The sequence below is a fragment of the Corvus kubaryi genome, unplaced genomic scaffold, assembly GCF_017639235.1.
Source record: "Corvus kubaryi isolate FWS band 111438036 unplaced genomic scaffold, C.kubaryi_AGA036_p1.0 split1-131, whole genome shotgun sequence".
In the NCBI taxonomy this organism is placed as follows: domain Eukaryota; kingdom Metazoa; phylum Chordata; class Aves; order Passeriformes; family Corvidae; genus Corvus; species Corvus kubaryi.
Genome location: NW_024582073.1, coordinates 23,530,110 through 23,549,328, shown reverse-complemented (window position 1 = coordinate 23,549,328; position 19,219 = coordinate 23,530,110). Strand labels below are relative to the sequence as shown.

Genomic DNA, 19,219 nt, shown 5'->3' with positions numbered 1-19,219 from the left:
TGCATAGTACAGATAGCAAGAAAACAACAAGAATATTTGATTAAAAGTATTGTTACTTGCTGAACTAGCTCAGACATGTTTCATGTTCAGTTGTCAACACAGAGTCACCTCCACTTAGGATGTGCATTCAGTTTTTGTACTAAGTGATTTTATGAATTAATTACTGAATCTAATTTATAATTACTAATTACCTAAGGGGATTTACACATGCAATTATGAGAAAACACCTTTGAGAATAACTGAAGCTGTTTGATCTCACTGCCACGGTTTGAAGAATCAGTTTCTGTGTATCACAGCAACTCTACCTGATGCTATGAAATTGCTAAATTGCAAAATTCTTCAATCAGCTGCACCAAATCTTCTATGAGCTGTGTCAGGGGCACCACAGGGACAGAAAAGCTAAGAAAAATCAGTTGCAGGGCAGGTAGATCACATTATTTTATTTTTTTTTTAATAAATAAAACATTAACTAGGCAGGCCTAGCCTCAAAGCCTTAGTGCAAGTAATACCTTCCAAAAGTTGGGTATGAAATTTTACCTTCAAGTGAAGCGAATGACCCTTTGACTTTGAAGAGGACCAGGACATCACGCTGAATAAATATGTATTTTTCGAATTGTTTTTGCACAATTTAATGTTAATCTAGTGCTAAATTAGGGCAAATCTAGTCTTGCTGGAAGAAATGAATAGGTCATGACTCCCAAGAAACTGAATTCATTAAGAAGGGCTGATCTGATCACTTTAAAGCAGTTCAGTAGAAAATTAAACTCATGAACAAGGCAGATAAAAGACATTCCTAATGCATAAACAGAACTACATTTACACTAAATTTATTGAAGGGAAAACCAGAAGTAAGCAGCACCCATAGGCATTCAAATTTAGGATGACTACTCTATAATCAGACTAATTCCTATCTAACAGGCAAACTTCTGCATGTTTCATATAATGAACTGAGAGCTCTGCTCTACCATATTGTTACTTCAAGCAGTAACTCAATTTTAGTGTCCCATTCTCACAATATATTTTGCTTGAATTTACCAATTCTTTAGAAAAAGCCACTAGAAACATCAGTTAAAACTCAAACACTGGTGATGTCCAGAAGAGAGAGACAGTGGGGATATAAGAGAGGCTAATCCAGCCTTTTTGCATAATCTGGATTATTCCCCAGGGTGGTCATTTTACCCTCAAGGTTTACACATTAAATACATGAATGCAAAGTACCATAAAATATTGAAATCAATACAATTTCAGGTCACTTTGTTTTTAGGAGAAGGTCAAAATTGTGCAGGAGCCTTGACCTGGACATTTCTAAAAGTGCCTTTTATGTGATATTCATCTACCCAGACAATGATCAAAAAGGTCAGTGCAATAGACTGCCAGAACCTTGCTACCTTTAGCCAAACCAACACAGGCAACAGAAATCAAGATACTGAGAACAAGAAACCCCAGGAGATGCCCAGCAAAATCCTGGTAACTCTTTTAACCCACAGCAACTCAATATTCATGCTATAATATAAGCCCTACTAGAGAAATCCCTTTCCTCTGCTAGGGGATGACAAACAAGAGCATGATAAATGGGGCCTGACAACCCTCACTATCTTTCCCAAGAAAGCTATTTTGGCTAGTTCTGGTATTAAGAAGAATCTGTCACAAACATTTTTAATTTAATTTAAGATGATGAAGGGACTGGAACACCGCTCCTATGAGAAAAGGTTGAGAGCTGGGATTGTTCAGCCTGAAGAAGAGAACAAGGTCTCATCAATGTCTGTAAATATATAAAAGAGAGGGTACATAAAGGACAGAGACAGGCTTTTTCCAGAGGCTCCCAGTGTCGGGACCAGAGGCAATGGGCACAAACTGAAACACAGGAGGCTCCCTCTGAACATCAGTAAACACTTCTTCACTGTAAGGGTGACTGAGCACTGGCACAGCTTGCCCAGAGATATGGTAGAGTCTCCATCTTTGGAGATACTCAAAAGCCATCTGGAGATGACCCTCGGTGACTGGCTCTAGATGTGCCTGTTTGAGAAGCAGGGTTGGACCATCTGACCTTCAGAGATCCCTTTCGAGCTCAGCCATTCTGTGATTCTGTAGTTTAGGCGAGGAAAAAAATGGACATAGATAGAAAAAAAGATAATGATCCTTTCTCAAATTTTCTCTGCAGACATGGCAAAATTAGCAACAACATTATACCTACTAATAGAATACAATTCGGCACTTAATTTTGCAGTTAAGTATTATTAAAATAACAAAAGAGTATTTTAAAATACAGTATTAAAATACAATATCATAATCCTGGAAAGTTACTTTCTTTCAGCCATCCCAACTAAACCAAAAAGTTACCTTAAAATAGATGCAATATTTTCTAGTCCCTAAACAAAAAATCAGCCAAAGTGTGAATTTTCTGAAACAGTAACTGGATTTCACCTTGAGGCAGTTGCTGCTATTAGCAGCATTCTGGCACCAACAAGAATTCCACTTACAAAAGCTGTATGAAAGCACTCAAACCAAGTTTTGGTGAATCTCGCTAAAAAGCTCTTCTAACAAATCTTTTCTTTTTATTCTTGGAAGCCATTATACCTTTAAAACAACTACTCAGGATACCTGATGTTGCTCTCATGAGACGAAAGGACAAAGTCAGAAGAGAAAAACAGACTAAAATAACATGATCATTATTGTGAACATTCTCTAGTGTCAGGCTACTGAAGTTTTTTCTTACAGAAAAACAGGAATTTAGGAAAGGTTAGAAACTGGAGGACTCCTGTGTAGCCTATACAAACTTTTAACTGATAGCTATGACATTTCCATTCTCTGATATCTCTAAAATTTTAAATAATTTTGGTTTTGTGCAAAACACAAAAATACCTCTTCTGGAGAAAATACTACTACTTCAACTGCTGAAAGCAGATTTGCCAGCTCACTTTAGGAATTCCAAGAGGAGTATCCACAGAAGCAAACTCGCAGGAATGTGACTTGCTTTGCCTTGCAGTCAGCAGAAAGAATGAGATGAGCTCTTCTAGGAGAAGAGTCACACTAAAAACTAGCTACAGATGCTACAGACTGTCTCCTGCAGAAGTGTCTTTCACTTCCTCGATGTGGGAAGCAGACAAGCTTCACTAAGGCTAAAGTTAGCCTTTGAATAGTTTGGCAATACCTCTTCCCTTAGAAAACGGAGGCAGTGCTCCTCCCTCTCCGCAACTCTTGTAAGCCTACATAACTGCAAATACTCTCAGACTATTTGCAAATTGAGAAGACAGAAAAAGTCAATGCAGTTTTATTTTAAAGCTTTATGGTTTTAGAGAAAAACGCTGTTCAAGGTGTGCTCCATGACAGCAGTACACGGACACTGAACGGGAGACTGGCAGAGGCAGCAGCAGCCCTGGCTCAGGCTCTCCTCATGTGCCAACACCTTCAAAGGAACCACCTGCAAAATGACTCAATTCTTGCATTCTTTCATCAACTCACAGGTACCTTCTGGAAACCTCTATCACAATAATATGTAAGAACAAACAGCTCCACTCTGGATTTCAAGCTATTTTCATTATAGAGAGGAAGTCGTAACTGCCTCTTCAGAGAAAACCTTCTTTAGAGACTTTTCTAAAAACAGCCTAAAGCCTACTAACCTCTCATGAAAAGGAAACCTTTCAGGATGCCTCAAACAGACATTTTAGAAGCCAAAGCAGACCAAAACCTAAATCAGCAAATGCAGCTATATTCCAAATATCCTGAGTCAAAGCTTCTGTGTAAAAAAGCTATACTCCCAGGTTAATTTTCCCCCCCAAAACTGATGATTCCTTATGCTCACCATAAAAAAACCACCCACACCATGCACCCACACATAAACCTGCCAAGAAGACTTAGAATGAAGCAGAATCAACTCTTTTTCAAGGTGTATGGTCCAATAACTAAGTATAAGCCAATGAATATGAAAAGCTAACTGTCAAAACCTGTCCTTCCTCAATAAAGGATTGGAAAAAAAAAAAAAAATCAGCCTTTTTACTTTCTGACATTTTTTAAAAATAACAAGAAAATATATTAACTTCACTGCCTCGATCAAAAGCTTTAGTTACATCATGTATCTAGGCTGCCTCTCAGATCTTCGTTCATCTTCTGCTTTTGACCTAAGGCAATCCCATTCAATATGGAAGAATGTGAGGTTTTTAATTGTGCTTTGTAAGAAGTTCATGAATCTATAGGCTTGGAAATGTTCATTTCCCGAATATTACAAAAGATTCAATTTCACTGATGAACTTTATTGAGTTGCTGTTGCCAAGAGTAATCCCACTTCTCTCAATCCTCCACCCCCATTCCTGCATACCTGGCTGGCTACCACTCAGTTCTTGGATGACTACAGCTCATCCGGCCTTTCACTGTCAAATTGATTCAATCAGCAAATGTGGGGGGAGAAGCTTTCCAAGGGGCAGAAAGAGGAATGGGAAAGAGTTCAGTTTTCCCTACAAACCTCCAAACTGCTTTCTTCTAGGCTGAGTCAGCTCACAAGAGCTCCAACAAATGCCACAGCCAAAGCTGGGGGAGCAGTGGGAAAGAGGCCAGAAATGGTAAGTGCTGTCAGACTGGTTTAGACTGGCATTGGGAGCTGGAAGGGAACTAGTCACAAAGGCAGAACAATAGGTTGTCCAAAGAGATGGTGAAAACCATTTTTGCCAAATTTGAAGAATAGGTCAGCAACAGGCCCCTGCACCAGAAGGGCAACAGCATCCTGGGCTACAATAGGTAGAGCACTGCCAGCAGGCAGAGGGAGGTAAGCCTGCCTTTCCAGGCAGGACTAGGGAGGCATCTGGAGTGCTGGGTCCAGCTCTGAACCTCCTAATAAAAGAACAGCAAGGACATACTGGAGATAGTTTAACTAAGGCTGATGATTCTGGCCTAGAAACATCCATCATGCTAGGACAGAAGTAGAACTGTTCAGCCTGGAGAAAGCTCGGAGTGGATCTTATCAACGTATATAAATATCTGATGGGAAGGTGGAAAGAATACTCATACAGACTTGTGGTGATACCCAGTGAGAGCAAAAGAGGTAATATATACAAATTGAAACACGGGAAGTTTCATCTGAACATCAGGAAATGCCTTTTTACTCTAAAGGTGACTGAGCACTGTCACAGGCTGCTCAGAGAGGTTGTGGAGTCTCCATTTTTAGAGGTGTTTTGAAACCTGACTAGACATGGTCCTGAGAAGCTGAGGGGCACGAACTAGACAATTTTAACAGGTCCCTTCCAACCTCACCCTCTCTCCAATTCTGATTATGCATAGCTACAAATCATCTATCATGTACAAAAAAGCTGTGATATAATAGCATCACCCAAAGCCAGGTAATTCTACACAGACAGAATTCCCATGTGCTTAATTACCTGTCATTAGTTATCATTACAATACCCTGAACGAATCCTTTAAACATACTGAAGGAACACAAAAAAGGCTTGACATGACCCTGGTAGAAACAGTATGATTGATTTAGTAAGACATTATAGACATAAATTAAATTACTGTTGTACATTAAGAAGAGCATTCACCTATGGAAACAAATCACATGTTGTTCATGGCTCAGCTGTGTAGTCTCTCATGCCTTACACTCTTGTGCAACCTACTGCAGCTCAAACTAAGGAGGGTCAGGCTGTTGAACAACAAATCAGAAGAAACCCAGACATTTGCAAAAAGGCCACAGCATTGGAAATACATTTGGTCACATGCTTTCCCAACCCGACCTGAACCAGTATCCCAGCATGACACCAGCAATTAGCCAGTTGTTGAACAGGGAGCTCTGACACGACTCATAGGTCACCAAATCCTGGAAACTTGAGATCACAAGGCAGTAAACTGGCAGTTCAAAAGGGAACAGTTCTTAAGCTTTTCTCCCCAGTTTGTTAAATAGCATTATAACTTGCCTGTCACACAGATCTAATTCTCACACCATTCCCACTGGCCATGCTATTATTTATTTTTCAGTCTCAACTTCAGTGAACCTACACGAACTGCTGCAAGTTTTCTTTTCAGGAGAGGTACAGTAGGATAACAGACACAAAAAGTCTACAACATGCTAATTAATTATTTTCCCTGAGGATCTACTATTGTATTTTGATGGGCCTGAAGAACAGCATAAAGCACCTTGACACTTAATTTTTCTTTCTGAATATTCATTTGATTAATCTATCACCAGAAATGTACAAAGCTCATTTAAATATTATTATGAGGCTGCAGAGGGTGCTCCAACACCACTTAATAGAGAGTTTCTATTCAATCCCCATATTCCTCAGCAAATCCCTTGCTGAAACAATTAGAATTTGGGAATAATTCTGAAGGCTGGTTAAGAATAGACTTCTCTTAACATCTTGTTTTATCCAGAGAGAAAAGTAATATGAATCACAAAAATAATGCCCCTTCCCCCACCAACAGAAGGTGTAATCAGTGGAAATAACATCAAGAAGGCAGCCCCTCTCCATCACATTGACTTTTTCCTGCACCTAATTGCTCCATATGGATCTAATGGACTGGGGACCAGGGAAAGCAGGCACATAGATATGGAAACACATTATGTAATATCACCCTCCATATTGCTTTTAAATTGCTTAAGCAAATAACCACCCTAGAAGCAGCTTCTGCTGCTCTAAGAGCTGCTCCTCAAGAACAGCAAAACTTTCAGCTTTTTGTGATCACTCAATGCTACTATGAAGTGGTGCAGTGCCACTCAGTGCAGAATGCAGTGACTTGTGCAGGTACTGCTTGCTTTGCTGGAGAGGTGAGGGCAGGAATCTGCAAAGAGTACCTCTACTCGTATATCCCAGGTCTTACTTTTTAATTCAGCTGTGCAAAAGTTTCATTTGCTAGCTTTCAAGTAAACAAAGTGCACAGGAAAAAAAAAAAGAAAAAAAAAACTTCTTTTGGTTCAAATTAAGAAGAATTTGTATTCTCCTCTTTCTTACAGTTTTTAAAATCTCATTACAGTAAGCACACAGTGAAAAATATTACAGTATCTGACAATGCTGTCATTTCAATATATTAATTCTGAGACAGCTGATGAAAATTAAATAGAGGAAATGCTTTTAAAGCATTTAAATTTTTTTTAATGTTGAAATAGTGTAATTAGCTGATCTTTTACTCCACTGGTTCCAAGCTCCAAATTAGCAGGTTTTACATTTGACAATTCATATATGGAACTTGAAACAGAGAACAGATATGCCAAACGCACAGTAGAGCATTCACCAAATACCTTCACAGATCTTTTTAGTAAGAGCAGATAGCTCAAAGCACCACGCACTTCACGAATGGAAACCCTGCCCTTTATATAGCTCACTGTCTTGCCTTGGTACTTCCGCAGAGGTTTGCTTCCAACACATGCTATCTGTGCCTCCATCACTGCAAGATTCCTTGCATTAACATTTTATACAAGGTCTGCACCTTAATGTCACCTAAAAATAACTTTGGGTGAGCCTGTTTTATGCCAAAGAATTGAATCAGAAGTCCAGCGCTCAGTCCCACATGACTTCACCTGGGTTTCAGACTGGCCTCTGCATTACAGAAATTAACACCTTCCACACAAAAGGAGCAATAGAATTGGTGCAATTTAGGTTAAGGTTCCATTTTACCAGTATTTATATCATGAATAGAACATAAGACACAAGCACTTAAGACACTGAAGATGCAACGCCATAGTTGGTACAAGATAATATAAAGACTATCCTGCCACCAAAGGAGAAGTTCATGCTGCCCTCTCCCCAATTAAGCTGATAACTGAGCCTGCAAAATTATATAAACAAAGCAAGGAAGTTTCCACCTGTGCCAGAAAGATGATGCAATGCAAGGCACAGCTACACAATTTCCAACACCAGCATCAGGGAGCTAAGACAGGAGCACATGGCTGCAAGCTGAAGAACTAGCTGAGCACAGCAGCATTTCTGCATTTTCCTTACTGCCCACGTTGACTTAAAATTCACAAGGAGAGTGCACAAAAGTTCTTGATAAGAGTCAGGTATCCTGGACACTAGAGACAAGCATATATGTCTCTCTCTGCTTTGAAGGGATTGCTATTGCACTAATACATTTGACCATATCTTATTTTACAGAAGGTTTAGGTCATTTCAATAGAAAAGTTACCTAATAAGCAGTAAAAGAAGAGAGTAATAAACAGTGTGTAGTAACAGAGTTCAAGTAGCCAGATTGTGAGACTGAGTAACTAAAATCCACATCCTATCATGAGTTGCAATGAACAGGTTCAAAGGTTAAGATTAGTCATTACTGATAAAATTTTTATCCAACACTGTAAAGCCTATTTACATCACAGGTACCAGCATTCAGCATCTAATTCCTGTTTTACTATGCAGCATTACATCAGCAACTTGATTTCACACAACGCAAACAAAACACAAAATCTGGAAGTAAAAGGCCCCACCTCAGTTGAGAACTCACACCCTCCAAATTACAGAAGCATTTCAGTGGAAGGAAACAGTTTTTTTTCTCCCCTCAGAAGTTTTGCAAGTCCACATACACCAGAGATGCTACCACGAGGGGGAGATGAGAAAGACAGAACTGACTGGAGGGATGGTTAGTGAGGCATCGTTTTAACCATGACTAATTAACAGTTGAAAATCACCATTACCTATCTCCCATATGTTCTCATTTGTAAGCAAGAGCTGGACACTAAATCTAAACATATGGCAACAGGAATTTGCACTCCAATCTTTGAAAAGCAAAGTACATACAATCTGGTCCATTGCTTCAGCTGTAAAACGATACTGTAGGGTAACCTAAAAGGAAAATAATGTCATATAAAGCAGTGGATAGCACGAAGTGGCAAATGAGGAATAAAATGGTTGACAAAAACCCCAAATTATGCTTTTATGGCCAGTTTGGCTATTGGCCTACATTTAGGGCACCAAATAACCTCTTCTCACCTTCATGCCTCAGTCCCTCATTTCAGAGATAGGAAGCATGACTTTGTATTTGAAAGATGCACAGATGATAGACAAGTTTTGGATCACACACAACATGCAGACACATGTGGATATATATAGACAGAGAAATAACTATAAAAAGAGCTGAAACCAACCTCTCAACATTTCACTGCTTGACCTGACTGATAACAAATGACTCTGGGCTTAAGCAAAACTGTGCTTATCTTTCCTACAGTAAAACTAATGTTTCCAGGAAAAAGGTTGTCACCTATTAACTCTTCAGGATTACTCATGAAGTACTATTTATGACAGTCTTATACAATTTATGATTTCTTAAGAAGTATGAATTTCTGTCCATCAGACATTTTTTTCTACTTCAATCAAAAACCTGATCTAGCTGATCAAACGCACTGGTCAACTCAGATGACATTATACAGTAGACAACTTCTTTGCTTCATGCAGGAAACAAACACAATGAGGCACCTACGATTCACCAGCACCGATTTGTTAACATCAGACCAGTAAATTATATATCCATGAAGACAGATACATATACATTACACTAAGAAATTAAAAGAACATTTCAAATACAGGAAAAAACATGCTTTTATTTTTTTCACACTGAAAAACATGACATCTTTAAAAAGATTCACTCATTTTTGAGGAAATTGCATCCCAGTTCCATATCTAAGAATAGTTCAAAATTTAGATGTAAGAGTTATTTTAACATTAACGTATTGGTGTGTTGTATCAACTATACCTACAACTGTCTACTATGAAACTGTCAAATAGTAACTCTCAAATTTCAGTAGAAAAAGAAATGAACTGAGAAACAGTTATGACCTAAGACTAAGGCTTCCTGAAATAAACTAACTGTCAAAGCAAATAGTGTGTCCAATTAACTGAGAAAATATAACTTTAAAAAATAACTGGCCAAAAAAATTAAGTTGCCAACAGAATACAGGCTCTAAAATAAACGCCTAAACACCCAGTAAGAAGCCTTGCTTCCTTGTCTCTTCTAGTGAGAGAAGTGAAGAGAAAAAAACCTATTGCCTTTCTGCTTCTGTCCCTGTCTTCCTACTGTCACCACTACTATCAGGTCTAGTATTTGTCAAGTATCCTGACTGAAATCAAGAAGGAAAAAAATTTATAGAAGGTTTGCAATTATGCATAAAACCCCAGCAAAAAATCTAGGTGGAAGTAATGTTAGGGAAACAGAAGGCATTGCAAGCAGTAAACAAAACTTTTGGACACAAGGATATGATATAGCCTATGAAAAAAAAATAAAAGAAACCAAGAAAAATTAAAAAACAAGTAACAACAAAGCAAACCAAAAACCGACCACAAAAAGCAGTCTTACTGAAAATGAGAATACTTGCTGTGGATATAATATTTTCTTCAAATATACTTTGCCAACGGCTTCAACAAAACCATTAGCAAAGGAATTATCAAAATACAATAAAACTACCAAAGATGCTTTTCCATAAAATAAATCCAAAACGCCACCACAATGAACCTGAAACCAGGTTCTCCAACATGAACACATCAGATCTCAAACACTTTGATATAAAGAAAATATTAGCCAGATTAACAGTTAACACCAGTGAGCACCTGTCAGTGCCCAATATACACTTTTTAACATAAGGTCTCTTCCAATTATTTGCTGCTGATCATGACATAACTTCCTTATGCTCAGCTTTATACAAAAAAAAAGTAAGATAGCTGTGCAGTGCACAGGAAGATCATTGCTCAAAAGAACCCACTGCTACTATGGTCTTCAAAATGAACCTTTAGATCCAGCCAAACTCACCACCATGAACATTCATATCAAATAGAAACAGAGAAAAATCAGTGCAAAACTAATACGTCTTTACAACCACACAAACAAGGCCTGTGTGTACACTTGCAAGAAACACCCATGGCACCACATGTCCTTACAGAACCTCATATAACCACACAACCACCATCCATCACCAAGGAGAACAGAAAACCCATCACCAAGTAAAACAGAAAAACCAAGCTGCCATTCCCACTTCATCTCTTACGCCTCAGTGAGGACCTGCAAGATTCCTTAAGATGCAAAGCAAAATAAATCATGGGTCCCAGATGAGATTTGAAGGCCCTTTGCATTTTTGCCTGTTCCTTCCATTGTATTAACTCTTCTTTATTCTGTAAGGGCTTACATCCACCCATCTTGCACCATAAAATGGTATAAATTCCATCAAGATGTTTTTGTAAGGCTGTTCACTAGATCAGGTATACTGGGCCAGCTTTATAAAAAATACCTAGAAAAAAACATTAAATGTTTAGCAATGCAGACATTCACTCTCTCTCTCTCTCTCTCTCTATATATATGCATCTTCAAAATAAAGTAAAAAGCAGTGCTTTGAGAGTATTTGAAGGGTTTTATAGGAGGAATACTGGTATGTTCTCATTTGTATGGTAAGAGCACACAAACTTCATCAACTGGACCAAGACAGTAAGGTAATATTTCTGCCTGGAGATTGCTGCTTACTGAAGGAGAATTAGACAAAGAGACATTACTATGAGAGCCCATACAGTTCATAAAGAAGTTTATTAGATAACAAACATCTGAAAGCCATTTATAGACAAACATGCACGACCCCCTTCAAGCTCAGCTCCTTTCCTGGAAGGAAACAATAACCTGAAAAAACTGCATTTTTGAACATCTGATGAACTTCAGAATGTCAGGAAATGTTTCCTACATTAAAAGGCTACAAAGGAAGGTGAGAATTAGAAGAATGCAAAGCAGAAATGCAGAACACCCTGAGCATCCGGTTAGTTTAGCTTCAGCCACCTATAATTCTCAGAGATCAAAGCGCTACTTGATGACAGGAATTAACACATTCCAGCATAAACATCACCCTAATTTAAATTAACCTGTGTTCCATTTCAAAATAAAGAGCACCATTTTGAAAGAGTAGAAGAATCATCCTCCCTTTTTCCTCTCAAACTATTTTTCTTACATTTCTATGCCAAGTCTTTTCTTCAACCCCATCTTCTTCGCCTGTCTCCTCCAGTTCCTTTTCCCCCATTTACCTCCCTTTCATTCATTCACCCAGAATAGTGTACCCAGTAGTGATGTGATGCCCACTCTTACATTATTCATTCTGAATGACTATCAAGTATGAGTAAAGACCCTACAAGAGAAGAAAAACAAGCTTATGGCCTACCAAGACTGAGCGAAGTAGAAGCACAATTCAGTTCCTGTTGATCAGCTTTTCAGGGCATCTTATTCTTAAACAGGATCAAAAGCAGTAACAGTAAGGGAGGAGAGGGTCGTGGATGTAGAGGGACCACAGGAAGAAGCACAATCTATGGGATCAGAAAGGTCAAGAGGAATTGTCAGTCTAGAGGCCTGAGTAGTGAGGCAAAAAAGCCACTGATTACTGAAGTGACAAGCCAGAAAATCCTACAGCCTGCAGGGTAGAACAGAAACACATACAGGATGTAGTAAGTCTGATCCACAACATCAAAATAAATAAGAGCAAGACCTTCCAGTCACACCAGCAAGGTATACTGAGCCAGGAATGCTTTATATTTAAGTTGTCCAAACATTTTATCTCTCAAAAAACCTCACTCTTTGCTATATCCTAAAACCAGACCTCTAGAAAATGCCTTACAACTTTTGTCACTCACCTGTTTTCAAGTAGCAGGCAGCTGACACTGCCTCAAAGGAAAACCGTATCCTATTACACTGAGCTGTCCACCAGACACAGGCTAAGTGCTTTGCTTTAGCTCACTTAGGGGCAGCTCAAGTTTATAGGATGCAAGAGCCTCAGCTCACATGGAATGCAGCAGTTCTCTTCCTGAATGCAAGCAGGGGGCATACGGCCATTACACCTGTGATCCCAGCCTGTCACTTGAGATACAATAAATAGTCGGAATATTGTGTACTTTCAAGATGAAAACAAAGACTCAGCTGAGAACAGGTAAGACAGACTCTATTTAGGATCCTTCAGTAAAACAACCAAGCTGGAGAAACTTGCTCTTTCACATGCACTATGAAGGTGGGTCAGCCTTCAAATGTGGGCCAAATAAACATGCACAGCCTTCAATTAATTTATTTTTAACACCATTATTTAAAAATAGTTTTACTGAATTAATTTAAGTCAATGTTGCCAGTGTAACTGTCAGGAAAGTAGATCATCATAACTATTAAAGCAGTTAAATGAAGCACATCAACAGCATTTGCACTGTTTACTTTTCACTTAGTTCAGTAAGAAAATATTCTTCGGTGGTCCTGAGGATATTCTTAGTGGGAGTTTTTTGTCATACCTCTAAAACAACCTAGGAATGCTGTGATTTCTAAGGAGTAATTTTTTTAAAATTCTGTTAAGTACCATGACATTGTGGGAGGAGAGCAACAGAATCTAAACACCCAAATCAGGTTTTCATGAGAAAGATCAGAAGATAAGTCTGCAGGACAAGGGACACATTAGGTCACACCACTGGCTGTTTGAAAAAGTTTCTAAGGAAAATGCTTACCTCAACTGGAATCAAACTCAGCTATAAGCACTGACAAGCTAGTAGTCGTTATGGAGACCAGAAGTATAAATTAATTGAAAAATTATTAGTCATTTAAAAGAAACAACTTCGTGAGCTTTTGAATTATAAGAGCACGATCTATAGCACAAACTCCTATGCTGCAGACTATCAAATTTTTAAAAAGAGCCCAGAGGAAATATCACTTTCTGTTCATCTCATCTTTGTCCCTAGGCATCTTACAGGACAGAGAAAGAGAAAACTACCAGATATCACACCAGGCTAGACAGACCTTTGATCTGATATACCACGACTCTGCTCACAGCAATCCACATCAAAAAATAATTTCACAAGGTACAAATACATTTGACATCAGAGTAATTACAAACAACCAAGCAATTATCTTAATTGCAACAGTGACCTCCTTCCCTTTTTCAGCCACAGGTAAACCAAGGCTAAGAAACAATATGACTGCAGGTAATTGTCCTGATTTAGCTGCAGTGCTACAATACATCAGCAAAGAATTATTAGCTCCCACACTTGTGTTCAAACCACTAGATGGTGCTTCTAAAATGAAGCAATTCAGTATGCAAAACTCTGAATAATGCATGACGATTTATAAGTTGCCTTCCTCAGGATTGTTATCAATAACACTGATTAATGAAGTTAAATAGCTGCAGCCTCTGATCAGAGAGGGACAACAAGAATAATTACGCAGATAAGTGAGATGAAAGAGCTGATCATTAAAACAGTGACTTTTCAAAAACCTAGTAACAGCTGTTTTCTCAAGTAAGAAAAACTCCTCAATCTTCTGTCTTGGAAAGTCATTAGTTGCTAATATAAATATTGCATTAAATAATAAATTTTGTTCACAAACTGCTGTGCCCAAAGGCTTTGAATACTGTATGGCACCAGTCAAACAAAAATAAGTTATAAATAGCATTTACCTCTTCTTTCACTCTTCACTGTAAGACATTTTTCCCCAAGAATAAACTCACTCTAATTCTATTCTGTGAACAGTAAACCTTTCACTTTTAAGATTCGGAAATCATAGTTAAAATAAGATGCTATCTGCTTTCCATCTATCACTGGTAGATCATCCTACCTTTTCCATTCACTTCCAGAAAACTAGTATCAGTAGTTGCTTGGCTATTCCAGCAGCTTTGTCCTGTTTCATCTCTGACCATTTCTATCTACTTCTTAAAATAATTCTCTCTCTTACTGCATCTCATTCTACCAGCCCAATTTTAAAAATACTTTTTGCATTATGTTAAGCACGGTTGACTGTGTACTTTTTTACTACCTTCCATTCTTCTAACAAACTTCTATTCGTATTTTAAATCCCTTTTTCCTACTTAAAATCTTTTCCTACAAAAAAATCCTGCAAACATGTTTCTTCTCTTACTGTTAAAAAACCAAATCAGCTATTTCCTATTGTATTTCCCATCTTTTACTTTTTGGAGTCAGCTCTGCCACTAAGCAACCCTGACAACCCTGCTGAGAAAGATTACTCTATGTGAAGTTTTTGATGTTCGACATTCACCTAGGACTTTTTTTTTTCTCCTTCTTTTTTTTTTTTTTAACACTTCTCCTTTTGCAAAGTAATACAGAACCTCCTAGAAGTTATTTGGCTATTTTTGAGTTTTGCCACTGGCTCTCACTTTTCTACTTTAGGTGATTGCTCTACATTTGCTAGGCATACTCTCTTCATCTTACTTGCTTGAAATCTTGTTCCAAGATACCCTTTTACTATCTATTAAGCCATTTTTAAATTAACATACCTATCTGCTGTTACAGTCCTGTAACAACCATTATTAGCAACAGTTATTACTACCTTTGGCTTACTTTCATAGAAATATAGCTAAAAAGATCCTTTAAAAAGAAAAAGGCACTAAGCACAAACACAGAAACAAGTCTTCTCCAAGTACCTGCCATTCCACTTATCCCTAAATGCTATTTCTGATCACAGAGCACCACTGCAGACACACACATTAACAGGCAAAAAGAACATCTTGAAGATGTATCTGCTAATCCAGCTGCAGAAAATAATTATCAGATTTAAGAACCAATGAACAGTATTTCAGAACAAACACACAAGAAGAAAGTAACTACAATTCTCAGCATCTCAAGCACTCCAGGGAGAGAAGATGCACAGCCTCTGAAGGGTGTGAGAGAGCTGCGCTGAGCACCCACTTGTCAGTAAGTGTTCACTCCCAGCTACAAGTTGGGGCCATTTCCGTAAATCCACCTTCACATCCCCATGGGAGTTAAACAGCCTTTTAAATAAAACAGGCACTAAGGGTACAGCTGCACTTCAGTCAGTCTTAGAGGAGAGGGGTGTTAAAAAGCACACCTACAAAACCTCCAGACTTTATGCATACTTTGTGAGCATCCTTTAACTGTGGCAAGGCATTCACAAAGCAATACCTTTACTACCAAAGACTATGAATTTTGACTGAATTACAAGAACATAAAAAATTCTTCAAACTTAACTGCAAGAAGTTCATATTTACTATGTCAAAGAAACTAGGAGCAAAAAAAAAACATCAGAGATATAAACACAAAACCAGCAATATTTTTTAAAATAAAAATATGAAAAATAAACACAGACTGAAGGTGTTTCAGTCTGCTATGATAAACAGATTAAAAACATATTCAAGTTGTGGTTAGAGACAGACTTTTTTTTCCCCATCATACACAAAACAGCTCTTTCAAAATACCAATAAACATGTGCTCAATTTAAAGCTGGTACCCCTGTGAGCTAGTTACCCACGCATTTTTCAAGCTAGTCTCCAGATATAAGCAGCAGCATTCACCGAAATTATCCTGAATTCTTTGGATATCAAATGCATTTCAAAACACTGCAAAACCAGTCCAGTTCCGTATTTTTGCTGGACGCTCAGATCTGCCTGGGAGCAGATTCTGACCGGACACCTGTGGAATGCTCCAGCAGCAGACGGTACAAGACAAGAAATTCCCTGAAGTGGCAAGGAACATTGCCTGTGTTAACAGGTAAGTATATTGATTTAGAAGAGATCATTCTTTTGTCTCAGGAAGGTGGCAGTGCCTGGCAAGCCTGCAGTGTCCTGAGGAGGTCAATGTGCTGCAATTCAACAACACTACTGCTTCAAATCACCCCTCTGCGAAAGTGTTCAAAAGCAAACACCAGCTTCCCTCCAAACACTTAAAAATGCATTGACTCCACAGTCCCCAAAAGCAAAACACATATTACAGACAACATTTTAAAAATTAAACAACAATCGATGTGGCACAGAAGGCTGGAAACAAAATCTTGTCTCTGCTCTGTCTCCAATACATCAGTTAAAAGTCTGCCTCCTACCAGCTCTACAGATCACGTCACTGCTATTTATTTCATTCTCTGGTTACCTCTACCACTGGTATTTGATCCGGTTCATTAAAATCTGGCATATCAGCATACCTGAGGAACAGAGCTGGACAGGAAGAACACTGACTGAACAAGGATCTAGGGAAGTCGTGCTGTTCTCGTGACATGCTCGCAACATTAGTCAAGACTTTCCACTTCCTACACCCACATTTTCTCTCCCATTCTTGGTATGTTCAAACAGATGCAGCAGTTACCAAGTAAATATCCTCGCATCGATGCAGGCCCTGCATCTTGCAGTAATTGATGATTATCCTAAGAGTTTTGTGATTCCACCTTGTTATGCACTCTGTTCTATTCAATTTCCTTGTCTCCACCATTTTAAAAGATTAAACTGAATTAATTTACATATTTTGGGGCTGTGTTTTTTCAGGGATGAATTATGAAATAGTTCCCCTAGGATTAAGCTAAACCATATATTCAGGTTTCTGAGCAGGCTGTACTGTGAATTTGCTGCACTCTGATGTCATCCCACCCCTCACCTTCAAAAGTGCCTCTAAATGGCCACCAAAGCTCTAGGCCAACCATCCAGTCGTATCAAAATCTGCTGCCATGCAGAAGTCCTGTTATATGGCAGTAGGACCCAGAATACTTCAGAAGCAGCATTCCCCATCACTGGGAGTAGCAAAACCTAACTGATAAAATGCAGAGGGTTTTAAGTAAGTAACATAAGTCCTGAGTACTGAGAACCCCTACCAGAATAAATATTCAGGAAAGTCATCTTCAAAATGCATTATATTCAAAACAGACCCTGGAACCCATTGACCATATGGGAAGGAATCCTTGCAAATTCCTTGCAATAGGAAAGCAAGTAGTACAACCAGGAAAGGTACAGTCCCTGTATGTGAGATCCTCTGTCTCACCTTCTATAAAAGAAGTGCTATTTAAACTTTTGTGTATTGAATGACACGATCCACACCCATTCAACAGGCACACCAGGAAAAATGCCTTTTTCTGAAGCTCTTACAATTCACCAGCAACCCATTCTGAATACTAGAACAAAAATGATATTGTAAGCTACTGAAACTAAGAAAAACTGTAGGCAAAGAAGGTATAAATATACAACACAATGCAGTGGTACTGGTTTTAAACTAACAGCAATAGGTGTTCCTGATTTATGAGGTCCAGTGTCATGTGACAGGCTTGAAAAGTTCCTCCAGCACAGAGAAGTCCCACTAAACTTTAAGTATACCTTATTTGATACAGCCCCTGAATGCCAAATACACACCATACAACAAAGAGATATTATATTAAAAAAAAATTTTATCACAAAAAGATTAAATCTCCATTAGAAAGAAAACAATGTGACATCTAATGAATTTAGGTTAAAAAAACAGTGACAAAAGCTATATTCACGATGATTTCTTTTGCATTTAAGATTACCAGTATTTCTTTTTGTTCATTAACTCTTCTTCTCTTAGTTTTTTCCTTGCATAAAACATATACAAATAACATTTCATGAAAGTTACCTCTAGCTTGTTACTGTATTTTCAGTTACTAAATCTCTACATTATCTCCCTTGCAGCTATTAGCAGCCATATCTGACAAGTACCTGTTCTTCAGAAGTACTCAAGTGTTATGACTATGTGTAAAATCCATAAAGCCACCATAATATGAGCTTTTATTTTGCAGCATCACCTCGGCTTTTTTTTTTTTTTTTTTTTTTAACTGCAACACACTGGCCATAATTCAGCCAAAAGAACTGAGTACATGGAAGGTTTACAAACTGAGACTCAACACTATTACTGATAGTAAAGCATAGGAAAAAATGGGTGATAGTGACCAACAGGAACCAAAATCAAATCAAATACTTCAGAAAGGGAATAACTATACTGACTGATGCGATGTCTGGACAAGAAAAAGATGCTGTAGATGTTCAAAACCAGTAATGTCCTTGATTTAAAATCCCAGCATCACATGCGAGACAAGATCACTCTCCAGACAGTTGTTACTTAACTCGTGCCAGAGGATGATAATTTCATTGCAAAGCAAACCGCGATTCTTGGATTCCTTCCAAGAATTTCAAAGCGAGAAGGGCACAAGATTCATACGTACAGAGCACCTTCCAATAAACCTCCTAACTTATAAAGTTCCTAGGTGCACACACAGCGTTAACAACTCAAAGGGAGCGCCCGAACATCTCCCCAGGTCCGGGCTCCGCGCAGCCCGCAGCGCACTCAGGAGCGCTGCCCGGGCACGGGCTGGGCACAGCCGCCAGCTCCGCCGCCTCTCCGCGGGCTCCGCGGCGCCGGGTAGAGCCCCGAGCCCGCCCCGGGCCGCGCTCCCCCGGGTCGGAGCAGCCCCGCGGCTCCCGCTCTGCTTTGTCATCCCCCGCCGCAGCGGGCGACGCGCTCCGCGCCGCCGGAGCCGCTCCCGCAGCCCCGCTCCGACCGCGCCGCCGGAG

The 19,219-nt window shown here is 38.9% G+C and overlaps 1 protein-coding gene across 4 annotated transcripts in view; it reads right to left on the bottom strand.

The window, feature by feature from the left end:
- The window catches only part of ZFYVE28 (zinc finger FYVE-type containing 28), a 151,490-nt gene that overhangs the window by 131,438 nt on the left and 833 nt on the right, over nucleotides 1-19,219 (bottom strand). The window lies entirely within an intron of this gene.